General features: G+C 35.9%; 1 non-coding gene across 1 annotated transcript; it reads left to right on the top strand.

Annotated features, from left to right (window-relative positions):
• Nucleotides 1–413: 413 nt before the first annotated feature.
• On the top strand, nucleotides 414–627 carry LOC142165380 (small nucleolar RNA U3). Its single transcript, XR_012696170.1, has one exon. It is a non-coding gene; the product is annotated as a small nucleolar RNA U3 (small nucleolar RNA).
• The last annotated feature ends 12309 nt before the right edge of the window (nucleotides 628–12936 follow it).

Below are 12936 nucleotides of genomic sequence, written 5' to 3'. Positions count from 1 at the left end.
TGTCTCATCCGGCTTTAACATAGATATGTAAACAAGAAAGGGATAAAAAAGTAAAATTGTAAACTTGAAATTAAGGAGTCAAAGAATTAATGCAGATTTTAAGGGATAAAAAATTAAAATTGTAAACTATAAATTAAGGTGTCAAAGAATTAATGCAGATTTTAAAATAACAATAACTCCTCCATTAATTTGTCGAAGATCCTTGACCATTTTGACGATAGTGGTTTGTTAAATAATTATTGCCCTCTTTATTTTGGACTTGGCAAATATTATTACTTTAATCACACGAGCAAACCTGGCTGGCTTAACCACAAAAAGGACCGCATCTGTGAAACGACAGTCTCTTTCTCCCACATCGACAATATACTGCGCGAAGAGGTCCTTTACAAGAATGAACGGCGAAGATGAAGTTCACGACCTTACTTGAACAGGATCTGTTCTATAGGCTCGTACCACTGTATCCTTGAGTTCTAAGGAGACAGAAAACCAAGTCTGGTGGATGAATTAAAGCCATTAGACCAGAGCGTGATTAACAGCTCCCATAGCCCTCGGGTCATGACGCTGTAGATGATCGTTCTCAGCCTCATCCGTGGGTGCTGCGATGGTCTAATGGCTATCTGACAGACTCTTTAATTTTTTTTTTTGTGTTTAACTTTTGTTAGAAGAGTTATATAACCTTAATCCCATATGTATTAGGAGTAGGACATGTTATGTATATATATATACGACTCATTGTATCATGTTTAACATATGATAATAATATCAATCATATTTTCTCCCATGCATTCTCACATGGAGTGTGATAAAGAGCTCCCATGACCCTCGAGTCATGGCGTCATAGATGATCGTTCTCAGCCCCATTTGTCAATGCTGCGATGGTCTAATGGCTATCTGACAGACTCTCCAATTTTTTTGTTGTGTTTAACTCTTTTGTTAGAATAGTTATGTAACCCTAATCCCATATGTATTAGGAGTAGGACATGTTATGTATATATATATAGGGCTCATTGTATCATGTTTAACATATGAGAATAATATCAATCATATTTTCTCCCGTGCATTCTCATATGGTATCAGAGCAATTGTGAGAGATTTATCGCTGTGCACAAATTCCACCGATTCCGGGAAGAGAAATCAGTCACCGGAAGCCTTTTTCTGGCAACTTTTTCAAGGCTGTTTGTGTTTGCGTTGTCTCTGTCAGTGTTGTGCAAGATCCAACACTACCATAAGAGTCGCCACTGTCCGACGACCAAACCCCAGAAAAATCTCCGGCAACAGAAGCCCCACGCGCCACCAGAAGCTCACGCGCGTGAGGTCACACGCCGGAGTGTGCAGAACCCTCTGACCATTTTTTGGAAAACATTCTTCAGAACATTTGGGTCGTGTACCAATTCGGACCCCACCTATACTGTTTTCGTTTGATTCCGACCACTTTAAGTTTTTTCGGTGACTACACTGATTTTTTCCGGCAGCTACAGTAATTTTTCAGCAAAAAATAGTGTCTCCTTCATCTGTTTCAGTGAGTTTTCAATTGATTCTTTCTGTTATTTGGTGATAATTTTATAGACCTCACTTCAATCCAATGATGTCTTTGGGAGTCGATGCTTTCGGGTCTAAATATTCGGGTTCTGGCAGTTCCGATATTATGATTACCTCAGAACCTTTAATGGGAAGTTCAAACTACTTAGCTTGGGCTTCGTCTATCGAGTTGTGGTGTAAAGGTCAAGGAGTTCAAGATCATTTAACAAAAAAAGCTAGCGAAGGTGATGAAAAGGCCAAAACACTTTGAGAGAAGGTCGATGCTCAGTTATGTAGTATCCTATGGCAATCTATTGATTCCAAGTTGATGCCCTTGTTCCGTCCATTCCAGACATGTTATTTAATTTGGGAAAAGGCTCGTAATTTATACACTAATGACATATCTTGTTTCTATGATGTAATATCGCGAATGACAAGCTTGAAGAAACATGAATTGTATATGTCTACTTACTTGGACAAGTATAGGTAGTCATGGAAGAATTTGAGACGTTGATGCCAGTTCTACTAGTATTGAAAAGTAACAAGAGCAACAACAGAAGATGTTTCTAGTTCTTACACTCGCTGGACTCCCTAATGACTTTGATTCAGTACATGACCAGATTTTGGCTAGTCCGACTGTCCCCACAATTGATGAATTATTCTCTTGATTACTTCGTCTTGATGCAGCACCAAGTCACCCAGTGAGCTCATCACAGACACTTGGCTCATCTGTCCTCGTATCCCAGTCAGTGGACAATCGGACATCTCAAACTATGGAGAATAGACAAGGAGGAGATCGTTTTGGAAGATCTAGACCCAAGTGCTCTTATTGTCATAAACTTGGACACACGCGTGACTTGTGATATTCTTTACATGGTCGCCCACCCAAAAATGCTTATGTTGCTCAGACCGAGACCACAGGTAACCAGGGATTTTATTTATCTGAAGGGGAGTATAATGAGTTCCTTCAATATCGAGCAAGTAAGTAGACAACTCCACAAGTAGCCTTTGTTGCTCAGACTGATAATTCTGTTGCTGGTAATTCTTTTTTTTGTGTTTTCCAGTCTAGTACTCTTGGACAATGGGTTGTGGACTCAGCCGCTTCTGATCATATCTCTGGTAATAAATTACTTTTGATAAATATTGTGTATTCACAATCTCTTCCCAATGTTACTTTAGCTAATGTGTCTCAAACTAAAGCAAAAGGTGTTGGACAAATGAATCCCCTACCCTTTGTCACTCTAGATTCTGTTCTTTATGTACCTGGTTGTCCTTTTAATCTTGCATCTGTTAGTCGTTTGACTCGTGCCTTCCATTGTGGTATATATTTTATTGATGATTCTTTTATTATGCAGGACTGCAGTACGAGACAAGCGATTGGAACATGACTTGAATCAGAAGACCTTTACTACCTTAACTCACTCAATTCCTCCAAGGCATGTCTAGTTACAGATCCTCCGGATCTAATTCATAGACGTTTAGGACATCCAAGCTTATCCAAGCTTCATAAGATGTTGCCTAGTTTGTCTAGTTTATCTACATTAGAGTGTGAGTCATGTCAGCTCGGGAAACATACCCGAGCTTCCTTTCCTCGTAGTATTGAGAGTCATGCAAAGTCTGTTTTTTCTTTAGTTCATTCTGATATATGGGGTCCTAGTAGAGTCAATTCAACCTTGGGATTTCGTTATTTTGTTAGTTTTATTGATGATCATTCAAGATGTACTTGGATTTTCTTAATGAAAGATCGTTCCGAGTTGTTTTCTATATTCCAAAATTTTTGTGCTGAAATTAAAAATTAATTTGGTGTTTCCATTCGCACTTTTCGCAGTGATAATGCCTTAGAATATTTATCCTCTCAATTTCAGCAGTTTATGACTTCTCAAAAATTATTCATCAGACCTCTTGTCCTTATACCCCTCAGCAAAATGGGGTTGCAGAGAGAAAGAATAGGCACATCATTGAGACTACTCGCACACTTCTCATTGAATCTCATATTCCGTTATGTTTTGGGGTGATGTAGTTCTCGCAGCTTGTTATTTGGTTAATCGGATGCCTTCATCTCCCATCCAGAATCAGATTCCGTATGCATTATTGTTTCCCTAGTCACCCTTATACTCTGTTCCCCTTCGTGTTTTGGGGAGCACTTGTTTCGTTCATAACTTAGCCCCTGGGAAAGATAAGTTAGCTCCTCGTGCTCTCAAATGTGTCTTCCTTGGTTATTCTCGTGTTCAGAAGGGATATCGTTGTTACTCACATGATCTTCATAGGTACTTTATGTCCTCCGACGTCACATTTTTTGAGTCTAAACCTTTCTTTACCTCTTCTGACCATTCTGAACACCTTGATATATCCGAGGTCTTGCCTATACCGACCTTTAAGGAGTCTACTATAGCTCCTCCTTCACCTTCCACCACAGAAGTCTTACCCATTCCAACAGTTGGGGAGTCTAGTATGGCTCCTCTTACACTCCATGCCACAGGAACACCACTCTTGACATATCATCATCGTCCGCACCCAGCATCATGCCCAGCTGATTCACGTTCTGCACCTAATCCTGCTCCTACTACGGACTTGTCTCTTCCTAGTACACCGATTGCACTTCGGAAAGGTATACGGACCACCCTTAATCCTAATCCCCATTATGTCGGTTTAAGTTATCATCGTTTGTCATCACCCTATTATGCTTTTCTATCTTCTTTGTCCTCTGTTTCCATCCCTAAGTCTACAGGTGAAGCATTGTCTCATCTAGGATGGAGACAGACTATGATTGACGAGATGTCTGCTTTACATATGAGTGGTACTTGGGAGCTCGTCCCTCTTCCTTCAGGTAAATCTATTGTTGGTTGTCGTTGGGTGTATGCAGTCAAGGTTGGTCCGGATGGTAAGGTTGATAGTCTTAAGGCTCGTCTTGTTGCCAGGGATATACTCAAATATTTGGTATCAATTACAGTGATACCTTCTTTCCCATGGCTAAGATAGCATCAGTCCGCCTTTTTCTATCCATGGCTGTTGTTCGCCATTGGCCCCTCTATCAGCTGGACATTAAGAATGCTTTTTTACATGGTGACCTTGAGGATGAAGTTTATATGGAGCAACCACCTGGGTTTGTTGCTCAGGGGGAGTCTCGTGGCCTTGTATGTCGCTTGCGCCGGTCACTTTATGGTCTAAAGTAGTCTCCTCGAGCCTGGTTTGGTAAGTTCAGCACAGTTATCCAGGAATTTGGCATGACTCGGAGTGAAGCTGATCACTCTGTATTCTATTGGCATTTTGCTTCGAGTCTCTGTATTTATCTGGTGGTCTATGTTGACGACATTGTTATTACCGGCAATGACCAGGATGGTATTACTAAATTGAAGCAACATCTCTTTTAACACTTTCAAACTAAGGATCTGGGCAAACTAAAGTATTTTCTGGATATTGAGGTTTGATACCAGACACCTATGTCCCTATGGCGATAGTTGAAAGGATATTGGGTACGATTAAATACTTGTAGAATTAGTGATGGATCAAGATGGAATCTATCAACTCTTGGTAATGAGTTTAAGCTCCATGTTGTCATGAATTATAAACGACCAAATTAACACCTTGGCCATGGCAATTGAATGAAAGAAGAAATGAGTTTCTTAGGTCATTCAATGGTCGATTATATTTGACATGAACACATAGTTGGTCGCCTATTAGGATTTGACAGTTGAACCATATCGTAGGGTGATCCAGAGCTATAAGGACAGAAGGAATTACTACATTATTCTTCTACTGGTTCTTGAGAGTAAATTGTATACTTCATATTATCCAGTCGTTAAGGAGTGTTGCTAGACGCCACCCTTGATTAGTATATTGATGTGATCAATTTACTACCGATTTAGTATTAAACCTATGGGGTCGCACACTTACGAGTATTCTGATCTTTGCTAAAGGATTAATTAACTTATTATTTGATAATTAAATTAAGGAATTTAATTAGTCAAATAGATTTAGTTATTAGTCCAAATGAAATATTATTATATTCTTTGCTAGCACAGAGAATATAATTAATATTGTGAACAAATTGAAATTTCTATTTGGAATAAAAATTAAATTATATCTCTTGGTTGAAATATATATGTGATATATATAACAAATATTTATTTATATAAAATATTAATGGAAGTCTTTGATTGAATCCAATTTCGAATTGGATTAGCAAAGTAAACGTCCATAAAAGGACTCGCCGACAACGTGATATCCTTTTAAGAATGAGATGTCATTTTCTATAGTAAAATACCAACAAGGATTTTAGAATCCAAATTGGAATTGAATATGCAAAGTCTAATTTTTCGGCAGCCACAATCCCATTTGAATTTTTTTTGGAAAGAAAAGTCCAATTTAGAATTGGACAACATCTTCACGTCGGCTATCAAATTCAAAGAATGAGATTAGTAGTTTATGTATAATGTCAAAAGGATTTGTTGGCTACTTTGTCCTATTATGAATAGGATTTGCATTTTACAATATAAAATTATAAGAATCCAATTTTGATTTTTGATCCTCAACGGTCTTCACGTGTTTCTTAACATAAATTAATAATTTGGTGCTTGAGTATATATATATATATATATATATATATATATATATATATATATATATATATATATATATATATATATATCGTACTTCACCCAAAAGAAAAAGGTGAACAAGTGATATAATTTTTAAGAAGCCACAAAAAAATCAAGAAATATTCTTGACAAGAAAACTTAGTTTCTTGTTCTTTCTATTTTAGTTGAAGTTTTTGAGAAAAATTTCAATAAAATATTTTGTTTAATTTGTTCACTGGTTTCATTGATCAAAGAATTGATAGCAAGGATCGGTCTCGATGTGGATACACATGAGTCTTCGCACTATCGAAGAAATTTTGAAACGAGACACTCTTTACCAGGTACGTCTTAGATCCGATCTTTGGCATGTAAATAAATTTTAAACACGAAAAGATCTTCCTAGGATTGTTATTGTCTTCCGCTGCGTGTTACGAACACCTATACGCAATCCTACAGTGGTATCAGAGCCGTGGTTTATTGTGTCTAAAATTTATTTACGAAATATTTTAATATTATATTTGAAGAGTTCAAACCATAATACATTTGTCTTATTGTAACGACTCAAATTTTCGTTTTAAGAATTTGCGTCTCCTTCAACGGCTTAAGACCCTGAGGAGCTTCGTAATACACATTATGACCCGCATGTATGGTCAAGTTTGGTTTTCGTAAGATTCGGAATTAAATTTAAAGGAAAAAAATCAAAATCTTATTTTTGAAGCTCAAATGGAAAGAGTTGACCGAAGAGTTGACTTTTGAGCAAAAGACCCCAAAATGAAATTTTAGTGATGTCCATAGCTTCGTATAGTGATTTCGGGCTTAGACGTGTGTCCGAATTTGGATTTGGAAGTCCATAGGACAATTCGGCGCATTTCGGCGAAATAAGAAAGTTGACGTGTTCTAATTATATTATCTTATATGTGGAAGAGGTCTATTACCATGATGAATACCAATTGGACATGATATCAAGTGCACGAGGCGTACTATAAGATTTATGGGGTCTAAGGAAAGTCCTAAGTCTAAGCCAAGTTGGAAAATTTCATAATAGATTAAAGTTGCAAATGAGTACGCACTAGACCTCACTTTAGACGAGCATATCTACATATATATAAGGTTTTATATGATGCAGAACCTATAAAATTAAAGGTCTATGAGTCTAGTTTCTAATTCTCCAAGCCGTTCATCATTTGGATATTTATACAAGAAGTTATGACCGTTTTACTAAAAGGTAGCAGAGCAGGCTACACAACCTGCATAGGCTACGCAGCAGACTATGCAACCTGCGTAGCCAAAATCAGAATTTGGCCAAATTGAAAGCCTCATGCGTAGGTTTCATGCGTAGGCTACGCAGATCTAGAGTTGATTTTAAAGCGCTGAAAACGTGGGTTTAGAGAGAGAATGAGTTAGTTCTTCAACTTGGAATGAATTTTAGAGAGAAGGAGGACCTCTTCCACCATGGATACACTTCAAGGTAAGTTATTTTGGCACAAAGATGATTATATAACATTACTAAGTGAGAATACTAACATTATTATGGATCAAATCCATAGGAAACGGGTTGAATCTTCAAGAACACCAAAAAGAGAAAAAAAATGAGATTCCAACACCAAAAAGAGAAAAAAATGAGATTCCTCCACCAAAAGATAATTTCTTCACTTGAGCTTCATATATATGTAATATTGGAGTATGGATAGCATGTTTATGAGTTTTATTTGAAGTTGTAATGGGATATTGTATGAACCCTAAGGGTGGGTCTTGAAAATGCTATTTTTGGAGAAAGAAGAAGATGAATAGTGAGGAATTGAATTGGGAATCACCATATAGATTGGGGTAAATGATTCTAACTCAATTTTGGTTAAAATACATGAATCTATTGTTGTTTTTATCATGAAATTAGTGAATTGAGTTGAAAATGGTAGAAATTCTCTATACCTTAGATTTAAGATTTGGAGGTCGATTTGTTGTTGGAATTTAGTAATTTTGGTATGGTTGGACTCGTGGTTGAATAGATGTTCATATTTTACAACTTTTGTAGGATTCCGAGATGTGGGCCCCACGGCCATTTTGAGTTAAATTTTGGATTTTAATGGAAAATGTAGAAATTCATATGTAATTAATTCTTATAATTTTTATTGACTGAATCGAATTATTTATGACTAGATTTGAGAATATCGGACACGAATTTGCGAGGCAAAGGCTTGTTGGAATTTTGAATTGGTTGCAAAGCGAGGTAAGTGTTTGGTCTAACCTTAGCTTGAGGGATTAGGAGTTGTGTCCTACTTGCTATGTGTTGTTTGTTGAGTACGACGTATAGGCATGGTGACGAGTATCTATACGTTGGTGTCAAGCATGCCCGTGAGTCTTATACTTTGATTAATGTGACTCTGTTTCGTATTGTTCATGCTCTATATGATAATTTCTATTGAGGAATATGACTTGTGGAAGTATTATTGTTAATTGAACATTATAGAGCATTGGCTCAAGCCGAGATTGAATTGTTGAACATTATAGAGCATTGACTCAAGTTGAGAATTGAATTGTTGAACATTATAGAGCATTGGCTCAAGTTGAGAATTGAATTGTTGAACATTGTAGAGCATTGGCTCAAGTTGTGAAGCAAACGTGAAAGAAGAAAGGAGAGAGGAATCATGATATTGTCTCCCTTGCCGGGATGTTATTGTTTTGATATTGATTCCCTTGCCGGGATTTTATTGTAATTTCATTTACTTCCTTTCCCTTATTTCTTGTGATTATTGCTTGGGTGAGGAAGAGTGTAAAGCACGAAGGGTGATGTCGTGTATGATTTTGTGAGGAAGAGTGTAAAGCAGGAAGGGTGATGTCGTGCCGCACGATGTACAATTCTGTGCCGATTATATTGATTTTATGGTGAGGATGAGAGTAAAAGCACGAAGGGTGATGCCGTGCAGTTTATATTGATTCTTATGGTGAGGACGAGAGTAAAAGAACGAAGGGTGATGCCCTGCACTTGTCCTTGATTTTTTTCTTCTGATTTTAATTGAGTTATGTTGTCCTTTACGTGTATTTACTGATTTTCTGTTGCTACTTGATTTTATTTCGATGTTATAGATTCCCTTAACCTATTTGCCTTGTTTTTGTTGCCTTATGATTGTTGCTTGGGTGAGGAAGAGTGTAAAGCACGAAGGGTGATGCCGTGTATGATTTTTTGAGGAAGAGTATTAAAGCACGAAGGGTGATGCCGTGTATTATTTTGGTGAGAGAGTGTTAAAGCACGAAGGATGATGCCGTGCACTTTCTGTTTGCTGTGTTTACTTGTTATTAACAATTTAAGTGTATTAACTGTTTAGATCTATTTACTGTTGTGATCCTTTGTGTTGGAATCCATAGTGTTTACAATACCTCGCCTTATTTTTTTTATATGTTCAATACCTCAAATTTCAACAATTGTTACATTTTTTCCTCAATTGATTTCTCAACTAAATTTTTCCTTAAACCGTTTGAGGTTGTACTTTACTTAAAAGGAATTTCTACTATGTTTTGATTTATTGATTTCGCGTATTAAAGGTAATGATTCATTCGATATTGTACTTTAATTAAAAAGGGTATTTTCTTTATCAAATGATTTCAAAAAAATAACTTCATCTTTTCTTGTTGATTTCCTGATTGGGTTGAAAGCTGTACTCTACTTTATGTTAAGCGAATGATGCTCCTTAAATATTCTTAATTGTATTGGGTATGTAACCTATGAACTGAGTAACATGAGAATATTGTTGTGCAGTGTGAGACAGAAATATGTGGGCACAAGGTGTCGGGGAAAATATTATGATTTTATTTAATGGCACGTAAGTTGTCCGTGCGGTTGTGCTATAAATATGGGCACGAGGTGTCATAAAAATATGAAAGTGGGTTGAGACCTATATTATTTATGATTATGAAATGAGGCGTCACAAGGTGACCTTTACTCGAAAGAATTATATTCGGAAGGTGCTTATTTGAAAGCTATTTATTTGAAGGAAATATATTTATTGAAAAATATATTATCTTAGAGATTATTACTTGAAGGATCTATAGGCGAAAGATTTATATTTTAAGGACTTGATTAATTGATTGCACTTGTATTTATTATATGTTGAGAAATATTTATGGCGATCATTGTTGCCATCATTGTTATCTGCTTCCCATTATTTTTGTACGCTATATTGCACAGGTTTATTTGGTAGTCTGGTCCTAGCCTTGTCACTACTTCGCCGAGGTTAGGCTAGGCACTTACTAGCACATAGGGTCAGTTGTGCTGATACTACACTCTGCACTCTTTTGTGCAGATCTCAGTGCTGTAGACTTCGGACCGCAGTGAAATTGCTGTTTCTTGTTCATCAGGCGACCCGAGGTAGTCCTGCAGGCGTCCGCATACCTTGGCGTCTCCTTCTACCTATACTATTCCTATTTCTTTCATGTATTTCTAGAGATAGTGATGTATTTATTTTGTATAACTACTCCTAGAAAGGCTTATGACTTGTACTACCGGTTTTGGGAATTGTATTTTGTTCAGAGTAATTTAATTTAAAGTTAGTAAATACCCATATTATTACAGTAAATGTTAGGCTTACCTAGTTTAGAGACTAGGTGTCATCACGACTTCTTTGGAGGGATTTTTGGGTCATGACACTTATGCAATAGTCAAATCGTTTGAATGTTGCTATTATTTTATTGTGGATAAATTATGCATTCATATAACTATTGAGATAGTTCATAACTTGAATTTGAATTTTTGTATTAGATACAATGAGAATCTATAATAGGTTACATGATTCTATGGTTATTTTTAATTGTTATTAGTTCATGAGATGTTAATTAATAACAATATTCTAGCATGAATTCTTTTATTAATATATAGAAGATAAACATGTTAGAGGATGTTGAATTTCGTTTTTTATGTCATGTGCTTGTTCATTACATAATTTTGAATTATTTATTACATGTGATGTAAATCAACTTAGGACTAAGCATGTAGACAATGTGAACTAAATTTACATGCTATAAAAGATTTGATCTTCGTGTTATTAAAAACTGTTTTAGTAACAATTCCCTCTTACTAAAATTTGAGTTCCTAAATAATAAAATATAAGATATTTTATTATAGAGCTATCCATCAAGGTAAATAATTTTACTTATTTCTTGTTTATAAGGAGCGGTCTGACTACCAGGAGACTTATAGTTTGAGAATATGTTAAAATTATTTATTGCATTAGATGTATGGATTGAAAGAATTATTCAATTTTACACTAGACGCCTGGACTACCCGGAGGAGTATAAAATTTAATAAGTTCTTTGCTATCATGATGGTTGAACTCAACTATGCCAATAGGATCGACCTGACTACCAGGGGACTATTTGACATAGAGCTATTTAAGGAAATTGTATGGGGATACAATTGGTAAGAGTATCTACCTTTAAAATATATGTGAGAAACGACTTGACTTCCAAGGGGCTCATACATATTGTTAAAGGATTCCTTTACTCCACTAATAGAAATAAAAATTTCGTAAACTATAATGAGGGTAAATAGTTTAAAATAATTAGTGGAAATATCATTTAGATAAAAGTCCATGTCTTTATGATATATGCAAATATGTTCTTATATTATTGCCTTTTCTTTTTTATATTTTAGATTTCTCAATATGTCTGCTATATCACTACGTGGAATACTTGAGACCAACAAGTTGGTAGGACCAAACTTTGATGATTGGTACAGAAATTTGAGAATTGTTCTCATGCATGAAAAACTTATTCATGTGATCGATAAGCCTGCCAAGGAAGTCCCAGATGAGAATGATGATGATGCCACCAAGATTTATCAGAAATACTTGGAAGAATGTCTTACTACCAAATGCATCATTCTCGCTTCTATGAATTCTGAACTACAAAGGAAACATCAGGATATGGATCCAACTGCAATCATTGAACATCTTAAGAAGATGTTTGGTACACAAAGCAGGACAGCTAGATACCAGCTATCTAAGGTTTTATTTGGATCCAAATTGACTGGAAAAACTCTCCAGTTGGACCCTATGTCAATCGTATGATTGATCTTATTGAAGAACTTGAGAAGTTGGGGTGCAAACTGGGTAAAGAGCTTTATCAAGATTTGATCTTGCAGTCACTATCAAAATCCTTTTCACAATTTGTTATTAATTTTAATATGAATAAAATGGATTGTGATCTTCATGAGATGCTCAACATGCTGATTGATTATGAGAATCAACTTGCATCTGAGAAGAAGAAAGAAACCATCATGTTGGTTGGAAACTCTTCTAAGAAGAAGGGTAAGAGTAAAATTAAACCCAAGAATAAACCTATTGCGCCTAAGGGTGGTGTGACCAAACCCAAAGGCAAAAGAGGTAAAGCCGACCAATCTGACGCTGAGTGTTTTCACTGTAAGAAGATAGGACATTGGAAGAGAAACTGCCCGGAGTATCTTGCAACTCTAAATGATAAGAAACAAGGTAAGACTCAACTGAAAAATGATTTCAAAGTTTCTTTAACTACTACTGATGTTTCATTGTGGGTATTAGATACTAGCAGTGATTATAACATCTGTAATATGTTGCAGGGGTTCCAAATAAGTAGAAGGTTGAAGAAAGGAGAAATTAATCTACAAGTTGGAAATGGTGCAAAAGTTGCGGCCATAGCTGTAGGATCAATTTCTTTAATAATGCCTACGGGCAAAGTACTTATGTTGGATGATTGTTATTACATTCCTAAATTTGTTTCGAACATAATTCAGCTTCTATGTTAGATAAATGTGGTTTTCACATAAATATAGGTAATGGTATTTGCTCTATTTATTATGGTGATAATTTATATG

The sequence above is a fragment of the Nicotiana tabacum genome, chromosome 1 (assembly GCF_000715075.1).
Source record: "Nicotiana tabacum cultivar K326 chromosome 1, ASM71507v2, whole genome shotgun sequence".
Taxonomy (NCBI): Eukaryota; Viridiplantae; Streptophyta; class Magnoliopsida; order Solanales; family Solanaceae; genus Nicotiana; species Nicotiana tabacum.
This window is presented reverse-complemented; position numbering and strand designations above follow the sequence as displayed.